Genomic DNA, 6,884 nt, shown 5'->3' on the forward strand with positions numbered 1-6,884 from the left:
AGGTTGGTGACCCCCTACAGCAGGTATCCCTGACTAGGGATCTTCGGGTTCCATGCCCGGAATAACATTTACTCTGGGGGGGTTAACCCTGGTCTCCCACGGGGACCAGAATAGGGGCAAGTCTCCTCACAGCACAGTCCCATAAGGAAGGGTCTTCATCACTCCCACCACATGTTTTATCTCCCCACACAGACTGAAAAAAAACAACCTCCGCAGTCGGGTATCCTCGGAAGTCCCCATGGATACACACCACCCCCACTTTCTGACCATTGGGGTAGTCCCTAATGGACCAGAGTCACTAAGCTCCCTGAGTCCAGGAGAGCCTCCGTCTAGTACCCATTGACGAAAACCTGGCACAGTTGTGGTTTGCTGCCGCGGTGCCTGTAGATGTGGTGCAGACTGATCGGGCATACATAGAGACTCTGCGCATAAACCCACAGTCCATAGGTTCAGTCATCAGGGGGCCCTTGGCATTGCCAGCACCTGATAATGGAGGCACTGTTAGTCTTTAAGACCGTTTTGGGGGAACTGATCTCCTGACATTCTCGCTCTGGAGTACCCCCTCAGTATGGACTCAGGGCTGACTGACCCCAGCAGAAGGTCGTGGATTTTTCCCAGGTTCCTGGGCTGGCGGAGCCCGACGTGTCAGCCGAAGTGGAGTAGTGTCCCGTATAAAATCCTGAGTGACCATATACCACTCAATCGGTCCAACCACCTGGTCTAGAGTGCCCGAGTCCCCTTGCCCACCCAATGCTGTATGGCTGCTGGCAGAGCTCTCACCAGTCGGTCGACCACCGCCCTCTCCACCATCTGGGCCAGAGTCAAGCTGAGCAAATCATAAACCTGAGACCGAGCTGGCTGGGTCTCCGCAAAAGTCCATGAAAACACCTGTTGGGCTTTCACATAAGTATTAACCCCAGTCGGGCAAGGATCTCACCTTTTACGCCCTTACAACATAATATGTAATACACATAGTCTATACAATCTGTAGCTTGGTTGTCATAAGAGGGGGCCCAAACACATTTCTTGCCACTGACCCAGTACATTATCCCCAGCTCGTGCTTTTGGAGACACACACCCGTAAATTAGGTGGGCTCTCATCACTAGTGCATGCGCGCACAACAGCATCTGCTCCACTTAAATGCTGCTATCAGTGGTTGTCAGCTGAATTTAAATACTTAACAGCAGCGATCTAAGATCAGCTCCTAAAAGTGTAAAACCCATTTAACGTATTATAGAACATATGATACACAAAACACAATCGTAACCAATACAATCTCTCTCTGTGAGGCTATCCCCCCTACATGTGACATTTTGAAGTAGATTATTGTAAAATTATTTGTCATAATCTTCAGTGAAAACCTTTGGGCTTGCTCTAAAAGTTTCTGTAGCAACACCATTTGGTCATGTACCCAAATATCATAATAGCTGCATCTATAATTCATGCATTATAATAATTGCAGGTGACAGCATTCAGTATATTATGGTACAAACAGGAATATGATTTAAAATATGCTTTCCCATGTTTTAATAATAATATTATAAATGAAAACTGCTATTGATTCTGTTGCCAGCAGATGGCGATATTGTGTAATGTGAAACTTGTTTGACAGCTCGCCTCAACCAATATGGCTTCCCTGGCCCGTCGCTACGTCACATTCAACTTTGCAGTCACATGTACTGGAGGGTAGCATTGTGGGAAAGATCCTTGCAATCCCACAAGAATTGGGACTGTTCTATACAAAAATGCCAGCTCCTCGTGAGCTAAATGAGACCTGTTACATCATATACTATACAGATCTGCATTAGTTTCTGGATAATGTATGAATCAGTAATGTTGATAATTTTCAGATTCACTAAATTTCATATAAAAAAATTAATTTAAATGAATGCAGCTTTATTTTGGAAAATAAATAAAAGTAGTAATAGATTGTATAATTTCAGTTAAAACGACGGACACCCTTTTGGAAACTGACAGACCTTATTATAAGGCAGATGGGTATGGTGGGCACCGTATCATGGGTTCTGTTATCTATGGGAACCTCAAGGCAGGTGTGCACAGAAGCTTAGAGTGTGTATAAAATGCATGTAGGGGTGTGTATCAGGGCTGGCTCCAGGTTTTCGTGGGCACTGGGTGAAAGAGTCTCAGTGGACCCCTTTAACACATACCACAATTCATAATGCACAGATACAGCAGATAAATATAGGTATAGTACAGTGCCAAAGATTTCACTTCTTACATTAAGAGTGATATCTATTGTAAATTCTACAATAGGTTAGAAACAGGACAGTATAGTCCTCCATACAGTATTATGGGCATCACATAGTCCTCCATACAGTATTATGGGCACCACAAAATCCTCCAAACAGTATTATGGGCACCACAAAGTCCTCCATACAGTATTATGGGCTCCACATAGTCCTCCATACAGTATTATGGGCACCACATAGTCCTCCAAACAGTATTATGGGCTCCACAAAGTCCTCCATACAGTATTATGGGCATCACAAAGTCCTCCATACAGTATTATGGGCACCACAAAATCCTCCAAACAGTATTATGGGCACCACAAAGTCCTCCATACAGTATTATGGGCTCCACATAGTCCTCCATACAGTATTATGGGCACCACAAAGTCCTCCATACAGTATTATGGGCACCACAAAGTCCTCCATACAGTATTATGGGCACCACATAGTCCTCTATACATATTATGGGCACCACAAAGTCCTCCATACAGTATTATGGGCACCACATAGTCCTCCATACAGTATTATGGGCACCACATAGTCCTCCATACAGAATAATGAGCCCCATATATTGCTCCACACAGAATAATGAGCCTCATACAATGCTCCGTACAGAATAATGGACACCATATAATGCTCCAGACAGTATATGAGCCACAAATATTGCTCCATACAGAATAATGGACACCATATACTGCTCTATATGGTATATAAAGAGCCACATATATTGCTCCGTACAGAATAATGGACACCATATATTCCTCCATACAGTATGTAGTGAGCCCCATATGATGTTCCATACAGAATAATGGACCCATATAATGCTCCATACAGTATATAATAGGCCCCATAAGAATATGAGCCCCATATATTGCTCCATACATAATAGGTCCCATATAATGTTCCATACAGTATATAATGGGCCCCATATATGATGCTCCAATATATGATGTTCCAGTATATGATGGTCCCCATATATGATGCTCCAGTGTATAATGGGCAGCATATATGATGCTCCAATGTATAATGGGCCCAATATATGATGCTCCAGTGTATAATGGGCCCCATATATGATGCTCCAATGTATAATGGGCCCAATACATGATACTCCAGTGTATAATGGGCCCCATATATGATGCTCCAGTGTATAATGGGCCCCATATATGATGCTCTAATGTATAATGGGCCCAATATATGATGCTCCAGTGTATGATGTGCCCCATATATGATGCACACAATTGGTTTTATAAACAAACTAGCTGTTTCCAGCCAGCTAACGCTCGGCATGCTCATTGCTATCTAAGTAACGCTGCTAGTGATTAAACTAAAGTAAATAATGACAACATTCAATAGCGCTTACGCAGGTGGTAAATTAACTTAAAATAAAGTTAATAACAATAATAATAATTAAAAATCAGAATAATACTAATACATTTTATTCAGTGTAAAATCAAAAGCAAACTGGATTGGTGTGGTAATGTGTGGGGACAGAGCCTCGTGTGGTAATGTGTGGGGACGGAGCCTCGTATGGTAATGTGTGGGGACGGAGCCTCGTATGGTAATGTGTGAGGATGGAGCCTTGCATGGTAATGTGTGGGGACAGAGCCTCGTGTGGTAATGTGTGGGGACAGAGCCTCGTGTGGTAATGTGGGGGGACAGAGCCTCGTGTGGTAATGTGGGGGGACAGAGCCTCGTGTGGTAATGTGGTGGGACGGAGCCTCGTGTGGTAATGTGGGGGGACGGAGCCTCGTGTGGTAATGTGGTGGGGGGCGGGATTATGTGTGGTAATGTGGTGGGGGGCAGGATTATGTGTGGTAATGTGGGGGGCGGGATTGTGTATGGTAATGTGGTGGGGGGGCAGGATTGTGTGTGGTAATGTGGTGGGGGGGCGGGATTGTGTATGGTAATGTGGTGGGGGGGGCGGGATTGTGTATGGTAATGTGGTGGGGCGGGATTGTGTGTAATAATGGGGTGGGGGCGGGATTGTGTATGGTAATGTGGTGGGGCGGAATTTGTGTAATAATGGAATGGGGGCGGGATTATGTGTGGTGATGTGGTGGGAGGCGGAGCTACCGTGCAGGGGGCGGGATTAGCGAGTAATCACGATGCCTCATACATATATATATATATCTAATATATAAAGCTGAATGTGTGTGTGTGTGTATGTATGTATGTATGTATGTATGTCCGGGATTGGCATCTGAACCGTAGCAGCTACAGCCACAAAATTTTGCACAGTCACACGTCTGGACCCCGAGAGCGTCATAGGCTATGTTGTGAGGTGAAATTTTAACCCCGCGCTTTCCAATTCACCAAACAATTTTGCCCCTATCTACATAATGGGGAAAAAGTGAAAGGAAAAGTGTTGGAGGCGTCGCAGCTACAGGCACAAAATTTTGCACAGTCACACGTCTGGACCCTGAGAGCGTCAAAGCTATATTGTGAGGTGAAATTTTAACCCCGCGCTTTCCAAGTCACCAAACAATTTTGCCCCTATCTACATAATGGGGAAAAAATGAAAGGAAAAGTGTTGGAGGCAAATTAACAGCTGCCAGATGTGAACAAGGGGGACTTAAAGAATGACAGCGATGGCACCAAAGAGTATATACTGTACAGTTGCTAAGGTGGGGCCCCAACATGGGATAATCACACCACCACGGGGATATGAACACACACACAAAATGCGCCACACACTACCACGTGCTCGAACACATATACCACCCTCAGTGCACATTTCACCACACATACACCAACCTCGCCACATAAAAGTAGAAACACAAAAGTCGCCGCTCAAAACTCGCCACGCGCAAAACTCTCCACATGCAAAACTCGCCACACGTGCAAAACTCGCCACACGCAAAACTTGCACACGCAGAAAAATTGCCACACGCAGAAAAATTGCCACATGCACAAAAGTTGCAACACATGCAAAAGTTGCCTCACACAAAACTTGCACATACTCAAAAGGCACCACACATAAAACTCGCCACGCGCAAAACTCGCCATGCGCAAAACTTGCTGCACACAACTTGCTACACTAACCTGTCACATGCAACTCGACACACAAAAAGTTGCTACACGCATGTCGCCACACAAAACTCATCTCACAAAAGTCCCTACATGCATGTCGCCACACGCAACTCAACACACACAACTTGACACACGAAACTCGCCCTAAAACACACACAAGTCTGGTATCCTTCAAAAATAAAAATCTGATTAATAAGCAGACAAACTACAAGAGCAACAAATGTACCATATAGGAATCCGGCAGCTGTCAGTCACATGACCAGTCTATTATGTGTATGTGTGAGCTAATATATACTGCCAGGGGGTGGGCTTACTGTTGGCTGGGGATTTATCAGGCTGCCATTTTAGCTTACAAATACTGAGGTAAAAATACTGACCAAATAACGTGTGAACGAGGGCTAATACAGGAGGAGATGGCATACAGCTATATACTATATACAGGAGATGACACACAGGTATATACTATTTACAGGGGAGATGACACACAGGTATATACTATATACAGGAGGAGATGACACACAGATATATACTATATACAGGAGAGATGACACACAGGTATATACTATATAGAGGAGGAGATGACATACAGGTACATACTACATACAGGAGGAGATGACATACAGGTATATACTATATACAGGAGGAGATGACACACAGGTATATACTATATACAGGAGCAGATTACCTACAGGTATATAGTATATACAGGAGGAGATGACACAGGTATATGCTATGTATAGGAGGAGATGACATACAGGTATATACTATATACAGGAGATGACACACAGATATATACTATATATAGGTGAGATGACACACAGGTATATACTATATACAGGAGATTACATACAGGTATATCTAATATATAAAGCTGAATGTGTGTATGTATGTATGTGTGTATGTCCGGGATTGGCATCTGTACCGTCGCAGCTACAGCCACAAAATTTTGCACAGTCACACGTCTGGACCCCGAGAGCGTCATAGGCTATGTTGTGAGGTGAAATTTTAACCCCGCGCGTTCCAATTCACCAAACAATTTTGCTCCTATCTACATAATGGGGAAAAAGTGAAGGGAAAAGTGTTGGAGGAAAATTGACAGCTGCCAGATGTGAACAATGAGGACTTAAAGAATGAGAGCGATGGCGACAAAGAGTATATACCGTACAGTTGCTAAGGTGGGGCCCCGACATGGGATACTCACCACACACGGGGATATGAACACAAACACAAAATGCGCCACACACTACCACGTGCTTGAACACATATACCACCCTCAGCACACATTTCACCACACACACACACCAACCTCGCCACATAAAAGTCGAAACACAAAAGTCACCACTCAAAACTCGCTACATGCAAAACTCGCCATATGCAAAACTAGGCTCACGCAAAACTCGCCACACGTGCAAAACTCACCTCATGGAAAACTCACCTCATGCAAAACTTGCACACACAGAAAAATTGCCACATGTACAAAAGTTGCACCACATGCAAAAGTTGCCTCACACAAAACTTGCACATACTCAAAATGCACCACACATAAAACTCGCCACGCGCAAAACTCGCCATGCACAAATCTTGCTGCACACAACTTGCTACAC

The sequence above is a fragment of the Ranitomeya variabilis genome, chromosome 7 (assembly GCF_051348905.1).
Source record: "Ranitomeya variabilis isolate aRanVar5 chromosome 7, aRanVar5.hap1, whole genome shotgun sequence".
Lineage (NCBI taxonomy): Eukaryota > Metazoa > Chordata > Amphibia > Anura > Dendrobatidae > Ranitomeya > Ranitomeya variabilis.